This window comes from Acomys minous (genome assembly GCF_964271855.1).
Source record: "Acomys minous genome assembly, chromosome: 5".
Taxonomy (NCBI): Eukaryota; Metazoa; Chordata; class Mammalia; order Rodentia; family Muridae; genus Acomys; species Acomys minous.
Genome location: NC_140494.1, coordinates 115636131 through 115655657, shown reverse-complemented (window position 1 = coordinate 115655657; position 19527 = coordinate 115636131). Strand labels below are relative to the sequence as shown.

The window sequence follows — 19527 nt, the reverse complement described above, 5'->3', positions numbered from 1 at the left end:
ATTTTGGACCCTTGCCAGCAGCCATGGCCAAAATGTCTGCAGGTATGCATGCAGGTCTAAGTGCTGTTGCTGGTAGTAATTGAAGACTTCAGCAGACACAAAAGCAAGTAGATAAGGTGGTTGATTTCATGAGATTTAGTATGGATAAGGTGTAAGAAAGGCCAGAGCTCTCAGTTAGATGGCCAAGCAAGTGCACTTCAGGCAGATACTTCATTTTGAAACAAGTGTTGCCAAATTGGAGAAAAGATACTGGTGATGAGGCCATAGGGATCAGAGTCCTGGTGATAAACATCAGCATTGCTGGCATCATCATCACCTTATACCATTATCATCATCATTGTGTGGTATGTCTCTTCAGGTAGAACCAGCGAAACCAAAGCCCGCTGTTGGGGAACATCTTCAAGACTCTCTCCTTAGAACCTGCTATGTTATCAAGCTTATTGTCTTAGTTAGGGTGTCTGTTGCTGTGAAGAGGCTATAACCACAGCAACTCTTACAAAGGAAAACATTTAATAGGGCTGGCATAGAAAAGGTCAGAAGTTGAATTCATCGTTGTTATGGCAGGAGGCATGGTGGCACACAGGAAGACACGGTGCTTGAGAGTTCTACATGTGGATCAGCAGGCAGCTGTGGGGGGCGAAGACAGTCAGACAGCCAGAGGGAGGAAGAGAGACAGAGGCAGAGACACAGAGAGACACTGAGCCTGGCTTTAGTACATGAAACGTCAAACCCCACCCCCCAGTGACACACTTCCTCCAGCAAGGCCACACCTTCTAATAGTGCCACTCCCTATGAGCCTAGCAAGGCCATTATCATTTGAACTACCACACTTATCTACTGTTATTTTTCAAATGATTACTTTTGTTAGTTTATGTACAATTCAATGTCTAGGATATGTGCCTTTGTTTTTAATATACCCAAAACTGTACGAGTGGCTGACCCCACCCACAGTGTCTTTAGAGGTTTATGGATAGGCTGGGGAAGAGGACTTCTGGACTTCTGGGTGCTCTATTCTGGCTTTTAGAGCCTTCATTGAAAAGTAAGGTATTATTTTATGGGTCTGCTTTTATGTTATTTGGTCGTCTTTCCTTGCAGCTTTGTCTGTCTTTGTTCTGTATGTGTGTTTTGATTATTACTTGACATGGGAAAAGTCTTTTCTGGCCCTCCTTGGTGTTCTGTATTCTCTATGTAGCTTAATTGGCACCTGCTTCTTTTGTTAAAAGGATTTTCACTGCCTCTGACCTGAGTTTTTTCTTCTTCCTCTATTTTTATTATTTATTATTTATTTTTAATTTTTATTATTTAGATTTGGGCTTTTCATAGTGTCCCAGATTTCCTGGATGTTTTGTATCTGGAGTTTCTAGATTTTTTTGTTTTGTTTTGTTTTTCAAGACAGGGTTTCTTTGTGTAGTCCTGGCTGTCCTGGAACTCTCTCTTTTGATCAGGCTGGCTTTGAACTTGGAGAGATCTACTTGCCTCTGCCTCCTGAGTGCTGGGATAAAGACATACACCACCACCACCTGGCTTGAGTTTTCTGTTTTAGTGTATTTTTGCCTGAGGTATCATGCATTTCTTCTGCCTTGTCTTCAATGCTTGAGCTTCTCTCGTCCATGTATTATACTCTGAGGCTTACTTCTGAGGGTCTTGTTTGACTTTTAAGTTTTTTGTTTTCAGATTTTTTTTCCCCCAAGACAGGGTTTCTCTGTGTAGCCTTGGCTGTCCTGAACTCACTTTGTAGACCAGGCTGGCCTCAAACTCACAGTGATCCTCCTGCCTCTGCCTCACAGAGTGCTGAGATTACACATGAGCGCCACCACACCTGGCTCATTTTTAGTTTTATTTCAGTTTGGGTTTTTTTTTTTTTTTTAGTGATTCAATTTCTGCTTTCGTGTCATCAAGTGTTTTCATTATTTTATTCCATTGTTTTCTCATGTTTTCATAGACTTCAATCAGGGACTTATCTGTATCCTCTTGAAGGCCCTTGAATGTACTTATAGTTGGTATTTTGAAGCCCTTGCCTTGCTCTTCAGCTATAGTGCATTTCTCGAGGCCTGCTGTATAAGGACACTGGGTGGTGGTGGGAGCATATTGTCATGGCTGCTCCTGCTTGTGCTTTGTGCTGGTGTCTAGGCATCTAGAGCCATGATGTTTGAGATGGTGGGAGATGTTGACATCTGTCCTTGCCTTTGTTGGGTAGATGTTCCATTCCTTGGCTTCTATTATACTCTCTTGGTCTTAGGGAAGTGTGGTGGCTGTGGGTTCCCTACTTCTGCCCACTGTTACTAGAATGTCTGGAAATTTGTGTTTGTGTGTAAAGCAGCAATAGTCAAAATGTTAAACCATCTGGGTCTGGCTTGTTTATCTCATTCCCCTGACCTCAGTGAAACAATAAAATTGTTGAAGACTTTCCCACTATGATGACCTGAATAAAGTGTTTATTTACATGGAAAAAATTATTTGTGGAGGCTGGAGAGATGGCCCAGAGGTTAAGAGCACTGACTACTCTTCCAAAGGTCCTGAGTTCAGTTCTCAGCAACCACATGGTGGCTCCATGCAATACCTTTGGGGCCAGAAGATAGTGCCAGATTCCCCAGGGACTGAAGTTACAGATGGTTGTGACCTGCTATGTGGACTCTGGGAATTGAACCCACATCCTTTTAAAGAGCAGCCAGTTCTCTTAACTGCCATATCATCTTTCTAGCTCCTTAAATAAACAAATAAATAAATAAAATCTCTTTATGAAATATTTAGTTCAGAAGCCAGCAAATTCTTTTTGTAAAGGGTCAGATATTTGAAGTTTTGTAGGCACAGAATGTCTGTTGCATAGTCTTTTGTCTTTAATATATTTTTTACAAGCGTGTGTATGTGCACGTGCATGCGTGTGTGCATTTGTGTGTGTGTGTGTGTACACCATGTATGTACCTGGTGCCCACAGAACTCAGAAAAGAAAATCAAATACCTTGCAACTGATATTAATGGTGGTTGGGAACTGTTGTATGGGTTCTGGGAATCAAACTCTGACTCTCTGGTCTCCAGCCCTCTTTTTCATATTATTATTTGTTATCAACATTTTTTTAAAATGTCAAAATCATCCTCCTGTCAAGATCCTGACAAAAGCAGCCAATGCGGTGGATTTGGACTCCAAGTTGTAGTTTGATTTCTGATTCAATTGCTTGTGGTATTTATTACTGAACTTAACTCCTATAGAATTTAGAAACCGAGACTTGGTTGTTCATGTATTCATATACTGTCTTCTCCACACTGTTGTCGTTTTTGTTGTTGAACATTAAGAATTTTTGACGCATAATTTAAATAATTAAAATCTTAATCATTTGAGCGGCTTCTAGCCTTGTTAGCTTCTAGCTCTTTTTATATACCAGTGAGTTCTAATATAATTCTTAGTGTGAAATTTTGATTATTTTTACCCCCTTCTGCATTATACTCTCATTTCCCTCTCACTAAACTCTTCTTTTTCCCAACAACCCCCCCTTCTAATTTCTTACCTTTTTTTTTTTCCTTTTAAATGACCGATCCACTGTGTTTAATTAGTGTTTCTTACATGAACATGGGTGGATGAGGCTATTTACTTTAGCAAGGGCAGCTTACCAGTGGCTATGCTACTGAGGAATTGATTTCTCATCCCTCAGGAACCATTAAAATGCATGTAGCTCCTCCCCCAGGCATAATGGAGTGTTTGACAGGTCCAGTATTGCTCAGGTCTTGTGCAGTTAACCATAGCTCTGTGAGCTCTTGGGCTCAATAGCCATGTCATGTCCAGAAGATAAGGTCTCACAGCACTCCTCCCCATCCTTCATCTCTTCAGTCCTTTCTGCCCCCACTCCTGTGAGGTTCTCTATGTCCTGTCTAGGGCTGAACTCAGCACTCATTCTTATCACTTTGAATCTTTGTAGCCACTACTGCCTAGTGCAAAAAGAAGGGTTTCTGACCAAGGCTGAGCTCAGCACTACCTGTGTGTATAAACATAAATATTTAGAGGGCAGCTTGACAGATGTTACTTAGCCAAACATCTGTAGTTGTTTCCTCCTAGGGCCCGTGGCCTTCCCAGCTATGGGCTTTTGGCCACATTTACAGTGTCAGATATGATTTCTTTCCCACAGAGTGGGCCTCAAATCCAACCAGAAAGTTGATGACAGTCATACTTGTTGTGCCAGTAGGTACATCTTGTCTGGCAGGTTGGTGTTGTAGCATGTGAAATAAACACCTGGGCAAGACTTGGTGACTTTTCTCCCCCAGCACCCCCTAGTACTGTGAAAGCTAGCCAGCAGAGAGGAGGCCTCCGGCTCAGTCCTAGCTTTCTTTCTCTCTGTCTTGCAACAGTGGTGTATGGTGTCTTGTTCATCAGCAGGGTCGTACCATCTGTTTCTGGTGGACGAGCAAGAGCCATGGTAACCAAGAGCCTGCATTGTTTTGGGACCCTCTAGGGCCTCCCTGACCAACAACTCAGGAATGTTCCCATACTCAGCACTGGGGATTCTGTCTAATAGCCCACAGCTTCTGGGAGCAACTTTGTCTGTCCATGTGGGATACTTCCATGTTCTTTTTAATTATATTTTAAAATTAGCCTATGAAGTGGTAGGTCTCTATAGGATCTTTTAAAAATACATCCTCAATATTGGTTAGCTCTTCCCCTTACCCATTCCTCTCCCCATCTCCTGCCTTACTCCTGCTTATTTAAAAGGAAAGGTTGCAGGAAGAGAGGTTACTGGTTTAAAGGATTTGAATTGTCTATGCATATGGTGAATGCATGTGAGTATGCAGGTGTATCTGCCCATGCATGTGCATAGCCAGAGCAGGACCTCAGGCATCCTCCTCTTGTTGTCGGCCTTATGACCTTGAAACAGTGAGCTCTCTGAATTTGTCTGTTTCTGCCCTTAAATGCTGGGGCCATTGGCACATGGAGCCATACAGCCTTACGTGGGTGCTGGAGATTCTAACTCAAGGCCTCACGCGTGCAGAGCAAGTGCTTACCTACTGAGCCAGCTTCCTAGCACCAGGACTCGAACTATTTAAGGTTCTTGTTGACTATTGCAAATTGCTTTCCAGAAAGATTTTTACTACTTTACATGATCAAGAACAGTATACAAAGATAGCCATTATATGCATTATTCTTATATATTATGGTATATTGCATTACATAATTTTGTTGCAGTCAGAACAGTCTGGATCCTGGTGGCACTCAGAGGAAGGACAGCAGGTTACCAAGAAGAGACTTGATACCCTATGAACATATACAGGGGGAGGTAATCCCCCTCAGGAACAGTCATAGGGGAGGGGAATAAGGGGAAAATGGGAGGGAGGGAAGAATGGGAGGATACAAGGGATGGGATAACCATTGAGATGTAACAAGAATAAATTAATAAAGGAGAAAAAAAAAGAACAGTCTGGATTATTGCTATGATAACTAACAGTCCCCCAAATTGTGGCTTATTACAACAAAGTTTATTTTTTTTGCACCTGCTCAATGGTAACCTGACTTGATACCAATAAACAGGAGAGCCTAGCTTTTTTTTTTTAGTCATTGAGATAACCGTCATCTCCACAGATTTCATGTGTACCGCCAGTTCCTTTTGTAATCTGTGTGCAACAGCACTGGTCTTCTAGGTGTGCAGTGACTTAAAGTTTATACCTAGAAATGCCTCCTGTCTGTGCCCATTTAGTAGAAACACAACATACCTAACTTGGAAGGTTATGAAGTACAGTCTTACCTTGAACTAAAAAAACTGTTTCACATTTATTTGTTTATGGTAGAGAGCTCAAGCATGCTTCTGTGGACGTGTGTAGTCAAGGAAGACTTGAGGGCGTCAGTTCCCTTCTTCCTCTATGGAGGTTCCCGGGACCGAGCTCAGGGATCAGGCCTGTCAGCATGCACCTTTACCCGTCGAGTCATCTTGCCTTGAATCTTAAGATCTGGAGCAACACAAATGGCCAACCTTAAAAAACAACTTTAGCTTTATTGACAAAAGATGATGCTAGCTCATTTTAATTTGATTTGGTTTTTGTTGTTGTTGTTTTTTGTTTTGTTTTTGGTTTTGGTTTTTTTTTTTTTTTGGCCAAATAAAGACTTTTATAAGACTTAAAAATTTTTTAAGTTTTGTTTTACTTAAATTTTATAAGTAATATGCTTACTTTTACATTTCCTAGTTTTCAAATTCTGTTTGTTTATTTTTAGTAGAGATGGCAGCATGACAGTGCTAGTACAGAGGCCAATCCCTGACTTTCTTTTGAAGATTGAGCTGATAGAGATTGACTTGTTAATACATGTCTGATTAGCTTCTTCCAAGGATTATCATTAATGTTAAATAAACAAGCTCAGGGTCAAGAGTACTGGCTTCCTATGAGGGGAGGCCCTGTTTTTAATCCCTAACACAAAACAACCAAACAGAACATTAAATAATCAAAGGCTGTAGAAGGTTGGCACCTTTTTGCTTGTTTTGAGAGAGGATCTCACGTAGCCTCAGTTGGCCCAGAACCTCTGATCTTCCTGTGTGCATGCATGTGTACGTACGTGTGCATGCTTGTATGGTTTGAGAAGTATGCTAAGTGCCTTTATCAGTGCTCTGATTTTTCCCCTTGACAGAAGGTCTCTCACAGAACCTGAAGCTCACAGCTAGCTGCCCAGTGAGCTCCTGGATCTGTCTTGCTTTGCCCCCGTGATGGGGTTACAGGCGTGGGTTTGTGAGCATGATCTGCTCTTTTGTGTGCGTGCTAGGGATCCAAACTCAGGGTCTTGTGTTTGTGTAGCAAGTGCTGTGTCCTAGTGTTTCGATTGCTATGATAAAACACCATGACCACAACCAAAAACGGCTTGAGGGGTACAGGCTTCTGCAGAACAGCCTGACCACAGGAGAATCAGGGAGGAAATAAGCTAGCTGAAGTTTCCCCATGTGAGTAATTAAAATGCCAACTGAGATTTAGGTTTTTTTGATTATGTTCCTTTTTCCTTCTTTGTTTCAGGTGTCTGCCTAACGCACGACTTACGCTAGATGTTTCTTGGTGGCTTATCTAGAAAACCTAAGGTGAGACATTTTATAATGAGAATGAGTTGCTTTTGAAAGTTTAAGGTGACAATGTCTTTTCCTAAGTGTTTCAATAGGAAGCAAAACTTTTTATAGTGCTATATACCAGTCTTCATGCTTACACTTGTGGGTTAGTTTGGGAAATGTACTGACTCTATTGCTTACATACTTTGGAGTGTATTTTTAAATTTTTTTTCCACTTGAAGAGAGAGTTAAGTGCATGCTGGTGACCTGACACATTTAAGGAAAAATCTTGGTGCTGTTATCTGATGGGTTTTACATTTTTTATTTGTATTTAATTGTTTATTTGGGGATAGTTTCACTATATACCTCTGGTTGAGCTGGAACTTCCTTTGTAGGCCAGTCTGGCCTGAACTCACAGAGGTCCATCCACCTGCCTCTTGCTTCTGGAGTGCTGCAATTAAAAGTGTGCACCTTCACACCTTAATCTGATATGTTTAAAGACAAACCCTTGGTTACTTCCTAAAATTCCCTCTCTCTGTGGCCTTATGTAATAAGGTGAATCCATTAGTGTGCTAATTGGTTTCCCCAGAGACTTTCCCTTGTACAGAAGAATTCTGTAGATAACATTCTGCTCTAAAGGTAATACTAAAGTCTTTTCTCTTTTCTTACCTATTGGCTCAAATCCTCCTCATTTCCAAATTCTATTTTTAAAAAAATTGGGGTGGGGCAGGCTGGAGATGGCAGGCTCAGCTGGTAGAGTACTTTCCTAATGCCCACAGAGCCCTAGGTTGCTCCCCAGTGTGTTAGCTGGCATGGCAGTGCATGCCTGTAATAACCAGCACTTGGGAGGAGGGGACAGGGGGACCAGGAGTTCAAGGTCTTCCTACGTTGAGAGCTTGAGGCTAGACAGATTAATGCATGCAACCCAGTCTCCAAAAAAAAAAATTATCCTCTTCATTTAACAACTTTAAAGTAGACCATTAAATCTCTAGCCTAGTCTTTCTACCTGGAGTCCAGCTGCTCTAAGACATTCTTATCACTGTCAACATGGTATTTTTTTTTTCTAAAAGATAAATGCCAGCATGCCAGTCTGATTTTCAGAATCCTTTGGATTACATACTATTTTAGACTCCTTCAGAGAACATTCTAATCTGTCTTTTTCCATATTCCCCCAATTCACTGGCATCCTAAGCATGATTGTTTAGTTCATATCATATCTTTACTGAGAAATAATTTACATAGCATAAAACTGTCTCACTTAAAGTGTACAATTCAGTAATCTTTGTTATATTTACAGAGATGTATGACCATTACCACCATCTGATTTTGAAATATTGCAGCACTCTTAAGAGTGCTAAACCACAAGCATAGAGAGAGATGGCTCAGCAGTTAAGAGCCACTGGCTGCTCTTCCAGAAGACCCAGGTTCAATTCCCAGCTCCTGCATGTCAGCTCACAACTATAACTCCAATTCCTGGGGCTCTGAAGGCATAGGCCTGCAGGTGCACACACAGGGAAAACATTCACAGTCAATAGTCACCTCATCCCTTCTGGCTGCTGATGTGCTTGCTGGCTACTGATTTATGCTGGATCTCTTTCACGTTCTCTAAAGTATTGAGGTTCACTCACATTGTAGCCTGTGTCGGTACCCCATATCCTTTTGTAGCACAATGATATTCTATTGTTCGCAGTAGACCCTGGGCTAGAGAAGGTGTCTGAGTAGTCAGATTTTTTTTAAGGGTTAAAATAAAATTCTTTAATTTTTTGGAGAATATAGGGTGAACAAGAAACTGACCCTATGGAAGTACAAGCTCCTGCTTTCAGGAGCTTAGCACAGAGGTGGTGGCCCTCCCAGTGCTTAGGAAGTTCTGTGGATTCCAGGGCAGGACCAGATAAAAGAGATGAGTGGAAACAGGCTGAGGGAGACTACAGAACCAAGTCTTTCATATTCCCCAGCTTCTGATGAGAGGATGTCAAAGAGCCTAAGAAAAGGCCTCAGCTGAAGGCCACAGAGACTTCTGATGATGGCCTAGGAATGCAGCTCTGCTATGAGTTGATAGTTTCAGTTTGGAAAAATGCACTTAAAAAGCTTGTCTTTGAAAATTTATTCCTCCACCCCCACTCCCAGACTGGGTTTCTCTGTAGCCCTGGCTGCCCTGGAACTCACTCTGTAGGTCAGGCTATCCTCGAACTCAGAGATCGACTAAGTGTTGGGATTAAAGGCATGCACTACCACTGCTCTGCTTGGAAATTTATTCTTATAATGAACATTTTTGAATTCAGCTGATTGATTATGCTAAATACAGCATGGGACTATATCCTTGAGTGTGACTAGATTATTGATTGAGTAAATACATAGCTGCTTGCTGAAGCATATTTCTTTGTGTACTAGTTATGTGGAAGAAAGGCTGTCAGTCACTGGTTTAACGGATGTAGGAGGAGATGTCATAGGACTGAGTCAGGATTCCAGTTTGACAAGCTGAGGTTTGGTGATTTCCATTTCCTCTTGAGTCAGTCTTATTGTGAAGATCAGTTTGTATGTACGTATGAAAGCGCTTTATAACTAGCAAGCTCTCAGCACCTTCTCTGCCAGCCTTTAAACTCTGGGCTGGCAAAGCTCCTGGAGCTTTTGTTTATAAGTAAGTATTGTTAACATTATGTTCAGTTCTTTCAACTTAGAATTTAAGAATTCTTTTCCCTTTTATCTTCTGCTTATCCTCATTTCTCTTGCTGATACACATGATTACCAGATAGCAAGCCTAAGTTCATTAATTTTCACCTATTTTGTTTCATTTAATAATTACAGTGACTCTAGTGTGGTTTATGGTATTTCCTCATTTTCCTATGATGGAAACATGAGGATTAGGGAGATTGCATAGCTACCAAATGCTAGAACTATGATTCCAGTCAGGTTTCTGAAGACAGTGTTTTTTATTGTTAAACATATGGCTTGAGTGAAGATCTAAATGGCCATGTACCTCAGCTAAAGCAAGCTTTTGATTTCCATTTTCCCTCCTTGCTTTTTTCTTTTTACAGATTTATTTATTAATTATTATGCATATATAACATGTATGCATAATAATTAATATGCACCCACAGGCCAGAAGAGGACATGAGATCACATTATAGATGGTTGTCAGCCACCATGTGGTTGCTGGGACTTGAACTCAGGGCCTCTGGAAGAGCAATCAGTGCTCTTAACCACTGAGCCATCTCTCCAGCCCCCTGCTTTTTCTTAATAATGGTTAGTGTTTAACAAAAAAATGCTACTATAGAGAAAATATATTTAATAGCATAACTTAGAAGTGTTAACATTACAATGCCATTAAAAATGTCTTGTTAATATTACATAACATAGAGCATGCATTTGGGAACGTTTGGTGCTGTGAAATATAGTTGTCTTTCAAGTTAGATGAGCTAATTTTTCCCCTTTTAATTTTTTATTAATTTTTAAAATAAGTAATAATAAAGCAATAGGTTTTACCCTGGCATTTCATACATATATGTTATTATACTTTCTAATTAATCCCCAAACTAATGTTTTTAATAGTTATATTTTATTTTTGGTTGTGAACCTAGCCTTTAACAGCTGAGCCATCTCTCCAGCCCAGTATATTTTATTTTCAAGGCATAGCTCTACTTGTTATAGATGCTTATAAGCCAAATGTGTTTGCTTTAGCACAGTAGTTCTCAACTTGTTGGCTGCGACCCTTTGTGGAGACGGGGGATGTCAAGTAATCTTTTCACAGGGGTCACATATGGAATATTTAAATTATGATTCATAACTGTAGCAAAATTACAGTTTTAAGGTTGGGAATCACACAACACAAGAAGCTGTATTAAAGGGTCACAACGTTAGGAATGTTGAGATCCATTGCTTGAGCAGGAAAGTAGGTGAATATGGGGTTTTGTTGTTGTTGTTGTTGTTGGGTTTTTGTTTTTGTTTTTTTGAGATAGGGTTTCTTTGTTCTGGAACTCTGTAGACCTGGCTGGCCTTGAACTCACAGAGATCCTTCTGCCTCTGCCTCCAAAGTGCTGGCATTAAAGGCATACACCACCGCCCATCGTGAATGTGTTGTTAGTTTGTCCAGACATGGTGGCTCAGGCCTGTAATCCCAGCACTCTGGAGACTGAGGCAAGAGGGTCCTGAGCTGGGTCAAGCCTGTCTGAAAGAAATATTTCAAAATTTAGGGAAGGTGTTAAATTAGGAAACTTTTCTACAATATCTAACCATTTATGCTAGGAGGATGTTTTTATAGTGCATTAAATAAAAAAACCTTTACAATGCCTGAGAGGTGGTTGTCAGAAGAGCTGGCAGGGGTGTTCGCTTCTGTGTGGATTTCATTGTGATGCCGCACTTGAGTCTGACATGCTCCCTTGTTCAGGAACAGGCTCCAGACACTGATTTTACTTAGAATGTTGTTCCTTTTGCGGTGAATGGCAATGCCAACATACCAGGACCCTCACACTGACCTTTTCTGACTCACAAACCTCTGCCTTTGAATAACTGTTGATTTCATCTTTCTCTTTTTTTTGTTAAAATTTTTCTGGTGGTTATTACTTGCCTAAAATTCTCTATGAGTAGAGCATTTGTTATAGCTTTAGTTTTTCCCCCCAAGTGATGAGTTTGAGATGGCTGTGGTACTTTGAGGTCTTAGTTGCTACTTTTCTTAAAAATGTCATAATTCACAAAACTTGAGCAGTGCTGGCTTTCGTTTCTGTTCTGTGAGTATAGAAAGTTTATTCTAGCTTTAGATTCTGCTGCCTGCCCCTGTGGACAGTAGCTTTTCCTCAGCCTGCGGATTTGCTGGGTCCTTCTCATCATTTGGCGTCTGTTCTTGAAGGCAATGTGCTTGTCAGCTCACTAGAAATTAGTGTACCCCAACCTGGTTTGTTTCATGACTCATGCATTGTTTTTTGTTTGTTTATTTGTTTGTTTGTTTTTGTTTTTGTTTTTAGCATCTAATCACTAGTTAATTGTCGTTTATTTTGCATTTATCTCTCATGGTCACATGGGACAGTGTGTCTTTTCTCACTGCTGTATTCCACGGGTCTGAAACAGTGTCTACCATAATAATGTTCCTAGTAAATGCTTTTTTTTTCTTTGTGGTCTTATTTATTCTTCTGTCCATTGTTTTTTTATTAATTTATTCATATTACATCTCAATGGTTATCCCATCCCTTGGGTCCTCTCATTCTTCCCTCCCTCCCATTTCCCCCTTACTCCCCTCCCCTATGACTGTGACTGAGGGGGACTTCCTCCCCCTGTATATGCTCATAGGGTATCAAGTCTCTTCTTGTTAGCCTGCTATCCTTCCTCTGAGTGCCACCAGGCCTCCCCATCCAGGGGACGTTGTCAAATATGAGGCACCAGAGTATATGTGAAAGTCATACCCCACTTTCCACTCAACTGTGGAGAATGCCCTGTCTATTGGCTAGATCTGGGTAGGGATTTGAAGTTTACGGCCTATATTGTCCTTGGCTGGTGCCATAGTTTGAGCAGGACCCCTGGGCCCAAATCTGCCTATCATAATGTTCTTCTTGTAGGTTTCTAGGACCCTCTGGGTCCTTCTACTTTGCCATTCTCCCATGCTTCTCTCATCTAGAGTCCCAATAGGATGTCCTCCCCTCTGTCCCAGTTTCCTGGTAAGTGAAGACTTTCATGGGACATGCCCCTTGGGCTAGTATGCAGATATAAGTGAGTATAGTAAATGCTTTTTAAGTAAACAAAGAGTGAATGTGTTTTCTGTGTTATATATCCATGTCTCCTTCTTTTTTTCTTAATTTCTTTGTGTCTTCATTCCTTTCTTTACCAGACAGTAAAATCTATTCATGTTTTCTTCAACCAATGCTTATATTTCTTTGACATCTTTCCTGTGGTTTGTTATTCTGTCCCTCGGAGGGTGATTTTGGAGGAAGGCAAAGCCTTCCAGTTGTCAAACTCTTGAGAAATGACTGTTTTAGTCTATCCACGGCTTTCTGGGTGGGTGTCGGAGCTGGTACAGCCCAGTCACAAGTGCAGTGAACAGGCACGAGAAGTGACGGCTCACATCTGCTTCCATCCTGCATGAGCTGCCCTCTCCCCCAAGGGCTTGCCACTGTCAGCTCAGCAAAGTAGAGTCTTCTTCTCCCAGACACCTGTCTTCAGGACTGTGGGACAGAAATGATTCCAGGTTTCCAAAGCAAACCAAAATGTGCTGCCAGAACAAAGCACAACAATTTCCTGCTGCTCCAACTTGAAGCCGGACTCAGGACAGCAGCATGGATTCTCAAGAGGATGGCCCTGAGACTTTTGTTATGTTAAAGAGGTAGATTTAATGTGTTTATTAGTGTTGGTAAACAAAGTGACAACTGCACAAAATGGGATTTTGAGTCTTAGAGCTTCTTTTATGTCATAGTCCTTCTGTGTTTGTTTCTTATGTTAACTTTATGGAAAAGAGAAGGCATTTTTGAATGAAAGTCATTTGGTTTATTTTCTGTTTCATTCTTCCAGCTGCTGTTTCTTTTTTGTTTGGTTTTTCAAGATAGGGTTTCTCTATGTTATCTTGGCTGTCCTAGATTCACTTTATAGACCAGGCTGGCCTCAAACTCACAGTGATCCGCCTGCCTCTGCCTCCCGAGTGCTGAGATTAAAGGCCACCATGCCTGGCTGCTGCTGTTTCATTCAATATAAATCTCTCTCTCTCTCTCTCTCTCTCTCTCTCTCTCTCTCTCTCTCTCTCTCTCTCTCTCTCTCTCTCCATCCCCCTCTCTCTGTGTGCTGTAGACATGTAAGTGTGTGTATGCTGTGTCCATGTGCACTCACATGGAGGTTCCCTAATATGTTAGGTTTGCAGGTGTGCATAGCTATGCCAAACTTTTTTTTTCCTTTTTTTTTTTTTTTTTTTTTTTTTGGTTTCTCGAAACAGTGTTTTTCTGAGCAGCCTTTGCTGTCCTGGACTCGCTTTGTAGACCCGGCTGGCCTAGAACTCACAGCGATCCACCTGCTTCTGCCTCCCAAGTGCTGGGATTAAAGGCATGTGCCACCACCACACCTGGCCTCGATGCCAAACTTCTTATGTGAGTGAAAAGCTGGGCATTGAGCTCAGGTCCTCATGTTCGCATAGCAAGCACTCTTTCCTACCGAACCACTTTCCAGCCCCATGGTCTCCTTTGAAGTACTACATCTTAATCATAACATGTGCCATTATCAATGTTTACATATAGGCTTTCAAATGTATTTAAATAAATTATATGATACTAGTATATCAGTTCTGGTATGCCTTGTGATATCAAATGTGGTGGTGGTTTGTTTTGATCAATTTTGGTAGATTTTATTTGAAATGATTCTCAGTCTGATTTAGTTTTGAAATGTGTCCCTTTTAAAAATTGTTCCATTCAACATACTCGTTTAAAAATCCTTTCTTGAAGCTTGGGTTTATGTCATTAAATTCTGCTTCAGTTATTTGGTTTTAAAAATTAAGAGGAGCTCCATGCAAAATGAGGGTACTAAATAACTTCTTGGTTGTATGAGATGCATGGTATAAAGCTGTCCAATTGTCTAATGAGTGACCAAAATCACATAATCATCTCAATTAATGGAGAAATTTGTCAAGCTTTAACATGATTTTATAATAAAAATAGTTATCATCAAACTAAGAATTGAAGAAAAATTTTACCCAGTAAAGTCCAATTTTGAAGCTCACAGCCAACCTTTTGCTGCAGCATGAACTGAAAGATTTTCCTCTGAAATTAGGACCAACTCAAAGACACTGTATTATGAATCCTAACTAGTCATCAGAAAAAGAAAATAAAAATGACCCAAGCTGGAGAAGAAAAAGCAAAATTATCTGTTTGCAGAAGACTTAACGTTATAGGTAGAAAATTCTAAGATTATGAATAAATTGTTAGAACTCAGGAATTCAAACATAAAAATTGAGATTGAAACTTTACCTTATATTGCATATAAAAATTAGCCTAGCACAGCTTCAAGACCAGGATGTGAGAGCTAACAGAAAACTTTCAGAAGAAACTATAGATAAAAAGCCTTATGTCGTCAGGTTTAGCAGTTATTTCTTGGCTATTACACCAAAAGCATAGATAATAAAATTAGTAAGGGTAAGTTGCACTTCATTAAAATTAAAAACCTTTACTTCAAGTGAAATGACCAACAGTAAAAAGGCATACTAAAAAGAAGTGTTTGCAAATCACAGATTTAATAAGGAATCAATATCTAGAATGCATAAATAATCTAACATATATTCAGAATACTCATCAGTTTACAGTTGGGAAACCATCTAACACACTTACTTTATAACAGTCCTGTGTATCTCAAGCACACAGATTTTTTGTAACATGATGAGCTGTGAAGACATTAATGAAAAGATATTAAGTTAACAATCATAAGCCCTTGGTTGTCTGTGAACTGTGGCTCACTGCCACTTTCCAGCATAATAAGAGAATGTCATACCATATATTACTAGTCTGGGAAAGATAAGAATTCTAAACTGGCTGGGTATTGTGGCACATACTTTAATCCCAGCACTCAAGAGGCAGAGGCAGGTGGATCTCTGAGTTCGAGGCCAGCCTGGTCTACAAAGAGAGTCCAGACCAACCAAGGCTTCACAGAGAGACCCTGTCTTGTGGGGGAGGGGAGAAAAGAAAAAAAAAAGATTTCTAAACTGGCCATAGAATATGTATCATTTTACACTACTGTAAAAATTTAAAGCATATTGTCTATCCATAACACAACATGGTCTTTGAAGCTGGTTTGCTATTAAAACTCAGCATTAGTTTTAAGATTTAGAGATTTTTTTTGTTCTGGTTTGGTTGGATTTTTGAGACAGGGTTTCCTTTGTAGCCTTGCTTGTCCTGGACTCGCTTTGTAGACCAGGCTGGCCTCAAACTCACAGAGATCCACCTGCCTCTGCCTCCCTGATTGCTTGAAGGTATGCGCCACCGTACCCAGCTAATTAAGAATGTTATAATATAGTTTAATTTCCAGTACATGTTAATTTTCTTAAGACGTAAAAATTTTTTGTGTTCCTCTCTATGTCTACTATGATTTATTTATTACCCACAGGTTTTATGAGGTTCTTTTTACATCCATCTATTCAGTGTATGTGTATCTGTGTGAATATTAATCAGAGGGCCACTTGGGAGTCAGTTTCCTCCTTTCACTGTGGGTCCAAAGGATGAACTCAGGTCAATATCAGATTTGACGGCAAGACCTTTATGCTGAGCCATCTTACTAGCATCTACAATTTCTTTATGGGATTTATGCTTCTTTATTTTGAGACAGTGTCTCACTACTCACTATGTAGTCTTCCAGGCTGGAACTTTCAGAGATCTGCCTGCCTCTGCATCCTGGATTCTGGAGTTAAAGACTGCATCACCATGCCCAGTTATTACAGATTTTTTTTCTGAGACAGGGTCTCACTGTATTAGCCTTGGCTGCCTTGGACTAGCTTTGTAGACCAGGCTGGCCTCAAACTCACAGCGATCTGCCTGCCTCTGCATCCTGAGTGCTGGGATTAAAGGCATACGCCACCACGCCCGGCCAGAATTTTTTTTTAAAAAAGAGGCTTTATTAATTGATTCCACTGATAATTTTCCTTTTTGTAGTTATGCACATGTATATATGTGGATAAGTATTTCTTGCATTCACAGTTGATTTTAGATTATTAAGTATGTGGTGTTCTGTAGCTACACCTTTTAAGGATAAGCAATGGAAACTTAGGGAGAGTAAATTATATCACATATGTCTCTTGTTGGAGAGCCTATCTTTTATATATTTCTTTATAGGTGTTTCTTTTAAGTTTCAATGTTTCTTTATCATAAACCTCAGCTGTTGAGAGAGCAGAAGTTGGTTTCAGGTGTCTTTTTGGATCGTTCTCCATTTTATTTTATTTTTTTGAGATAAATTCACATTAATTTGAACATGTACATACAACACACAAAAAGAAGAAAGAACATAAATCAAAATTTGAGATGGTAGGGAAAACCTGGTGGCACACACTTTTAATTCTGCACTTGGCAGGCAGAACTCTGAGTTCCAGGCTAGCCAGGGGCCACATGGAGAGACCTCTGCCACCTCCCCATTGAGTCGGGGACCTGGAGGGATGGCTCAGTGCTTAAGAGTACTGGCACTTTTTCCCAAGGATTCAGGTTCAATTCCTAGCACCTCTGAGGAGACTTAAAACTATTTGTAACTCCTATTCCAGAGGATCTGATGACCTTTCTATGATCCACAGGCACCATATATGCAGTGAAATACTCACCTATATAAAATGATAAATTATTAAAAATTGACTTGGTATAGAATTTATTCCAGACTGTGTTTACCTCTTTAAAATTTTATGTTCAGGGTCTTTAGGTGGCAGGATGATACTAACAGGGTCATTTACTTTAAAAAAGCAATTATATTCACACTTTGGTAATGCAGTTCACATTATTGATTATAAGTTTCAGTCATCATTCTTTTTTGATATTAAAATGACTATTCATTGACATTTTTTGCTTGTCTTTTAGTAACATTTTCTTTATTCAGTATTATATCATTTTGATTGCTTTCAAAATAAAATATTTTTTTCTTGCTGCTTTTATGACTCCATTATTTTGTCTCAGTTCAGTTTATGTGGACTTCTTTTACTTTTTGTTTCTCAGACTTTAGGGGTACCTCAGAATTTAGGTTGCTTCTGACTGCTGGCACCTGTGTTTCTTTTATTGCCCTTTTCTCACTCATTTTATCCTTGTTTTCCTCCCCTAAGCATCTACTCTAATCCAGTTAATGTATTTAGATGTTTGCTTAACATAGGAATATGGGTAGTGTTCCTATATATGTGCTTCAAATTTCCATATACAGCCCCTGGCTGTATATTCTTTTATGTGTCAGGAGTGAATGGTGGGACCCGGAGACTCAGACTGCTTCATGACGCTGCCTGCAGCTGCCTGAGTTCTCTCGGAGACCGCTACTCAGGTGACGCTGAATTCTTGACTATACTGCGGAACTTGAAGGAAGGCTGGGGTTCCTAAGGAATAGATTTAAGTAGATTTAAGCATGAGAGTTAGTAAAAGGAGAGGGGTTTCAGGTAAGAATAGAACACATCTATGTGTGGGTGTGGGCTTTTCAATATTCATATTCATATGCATAATTTTGTAGATTCTAAAATTACATCATTCAAAGGGTTCCTAAGGGACCCTCTACCCTTTTCTTTCTTTCTTTCTTTCTTTCTTTCTTTCTTTCTTTTTTTCTTTCTCTTTTTCTTTCTTTCTTTTCTGTAAATGAGATTGTAGGGTGGTTCCTGAGATGCACATGGTGGGACTACAGGCTGGTGGTTCAAAACAGTAGGTCATAAAAAGGTTGTACAAGGAAGTCAGGTATGTTTTTATTGTATCAGAGATTATTGTCTTACGAGGTTTCCAGAAAATTGTAGATTTTATAGCTAGGAAAGGAACAAGGCCGTACTCAAGGTTGTGTGTACTGAGACCTTACTCATGGTTCATTACCACTTTGACATTCTTATTTGAAATGTCTCTATATAAAAGGATTATTGTTTTTTTGTAGACAACCATAAAAGTAAATTTTGGCTTTTTTTTCCCCTGAGCTGGCAAGACTTCAGGCAGACTCTGAGGTATCTTTATACCTCACTATGGTTTATCAATACTCCAATGATAATCTTAATTTTTTTCTTAAAGAGAAAAAAGGTTAAATTGGTGGGTTGTTGAATGTCCATTATAACGCTCATAAGAATTGTCAGGTTTTCCTTTAGAATGGCTATACAGTTTACATTCCTTTGCTCACTGCTTAAGGATCCTTAGACTCCAACCCCATTTCTCATGTGAGGGTTTGTTTTAATAAGCTTGGTGTAGTAGACTCGTAGCTGCAACCTCAGCTGTCAGAGTAGATGTAGAAGTATATGGAAGAAGATGGAAATAAGACAGTAGTGATTTTGGATAAGATGCCTAATTGTTACGAATAAGATAAAGACAGAGTGGGTTAGGAGGAATCCGTCATTCAGAAGAGAAAAGCCTTTGGTCTTAGTAAATTTTCCTAAAGGGCACTTTGTGGTTAGAGAATATGAGGGCCAGCCCTCCTGGACAAATAAGGCCTGCCCACCAGCCGTGTGCACAGCCGGCTCTGAAGCTGTAAATGGTTAGGTTTTTGTGTGTGCTCATTATGGTTCTTGGAATGCAAACACGAATGAAACTGACTCTGCCCTGGAAGCTTGTGGTTATAGACAAGTGGGTGCAAGACTTGGGCCTCATCTGCTCTTTGGGAAACCGTTCTGTTGTCTGAGAAGCTGGTTCCTGCTGTGTAGTGTTTGATGGCAACCAGTCTCCTGTCACTGTTATTCTTCCTATTTCACTTTCTAAAATTAAGATCTATATTAACTGTATATTCAGGATCCCACAACCATCATATTTAGCCTAATGAAAGATTCCCCAGGAAGGGAAAAGATTGGGTGTAGTGTTTATTTTTTAAAGTGTGGTAATTGGAGTGGCAGTATATAACATGTGGGCAAGTCCCTTTGAATTGGTGCAGTAGA

The 19527-nt window shown here is 40.0% G+C and overlaps 1 protein-coding gene across 10 annotated transcripts in view; it reads left to right on the top strand.

Annotated features, from left to right (window-relative positions):
- Positions 1–19527, top strand: part of PEAK1 (pseudopodium enriched atypical kinase 1) — a 222713-nt gene that overhangs the window by 40272 nt on the left and 162914 nt on the right. For 9 of the 10 annotated variants that reach the window (XM_084782239.1, XM_084782241.1, XM_084782234.1 and 6 more), the window contains exon 2: positions 6976–7037. The exons of the other annotated variant lie outside the window; for it this stretch is intronic. The gene's annotated coding sequence lies outside the window, so the exon portion shown is untranslated. The remainder of the gene's footprint in view (positions 1–6975; positions 7038–19527) is intronic. 10 annotated transcript variants of the gene reach the window in all.